Raw genomic sequence first — 1,189 nt, 5'->3', positions numbered from 1 at the left:
AGAAAACAAAAAGCTTCACCACTGGACCAATAAACAACATTCTTATCAATGGAGAAAAGATTGAAGTTGTCAAGGACTTCATTCTTCTTGGATCAACAATCAACACTCGTGGAAGCAGCAGTCAAGAAATCAAATGATGTATTGCATTAGGCAAATCTGATACACAAGACCTTTTTAAAGTATTGAAGATGTCAGCATGAGAACTAAGGTGTGCCTGACCCAAGCCATGGTATTTTCAATAACCTCATATGCATGGATGGGAAAGCTGGACAGTGAATAAAGAAGACCATGGAAGAATTGATGCATTTGAGTTATGGTGTTGGAGGAGAATATTGAAAGTGCCACAGGCTGCCGAAAGAACCAATAGATCGGTTTGGAAAAAGTGCAGCCAGAGTGCTCCTTGGAGGCCAGGATGGCCAAACTTCATCTCTCATACTTCGGACATATTGTCAGGAGGGAACAGTCACAGGAGAAGGAGATCATGTTTAATAAGGTGGAGGGTCAGAGAAAAAGAGGAAGACCCCCCCAATGATATGGAGTGGCCAAGTGACAGCATCGATGGACTCAAGCATGCTAACAGTAGTGAGGTTGGCCCAGGATTGGGCAGTGTTTTGTTCTGCTGTGCATAAGGTCGGTATGAGTTGGTAGGGATTCGATGGTACCTAACAACAACAACAACAACAGCAACATCAACAACAATTGTGATTGACTCAACATAATGTCCTTTTGGTTCATCCACGTTATGAGAATCGCTGTCACTCTTAATCCACTGTGTGTAGGTATTATATATAGCTTGTGTATTCATTCATCCATTTATGGGCACTAAGGATGTTTTTATCTTTTTGCTATTGTGAATAATGCTAGTATGAACTTGGTATGCATATGGCTACTTGTATCACAGTTATTATTTCTCTAGGATATTGCTAGAGTTGAGATAGAGTTTTTCCCTTTCCATTTTTTTTTAAGAAAATATCATATCATTTTTCAAAGTTGCTACTATTTAAAATCCCACCAAAGTATATGAGGGTTCTATTCTCTCCGCACCCTTGCCAGCATTTTTGCTTTCTAGTTTTGTTTTGAGCTTTGATACTAATGTGGCATGAAAGGGTATCTCATCATTGTTTTAATTTGCATCTCTCTAAGGAGCTCTGGTAGCGTAGTGGTTACGAATCGGGCTGCGAACCTTAAG

This window comes from Chrysochloris asiatica, unplaced genomic scaffold, assembly GCF_000296735.1.
Source record: "Chrysochloris asiatica unplaced genomic scaffold, ChrAsi1.0 scaffold00081, whole genome shotgun sequence".
NCBI classification, from domain to species: domain Eukaryota; kingdom Metazoa; phylum Chordata; class Mammalia; order Afrosoricida; family Chrysochloridae; genus Chrysochloris; species Chrysochloris asiatica.
Note: the sequence above shows the minus strand (reverse complement) of the source record.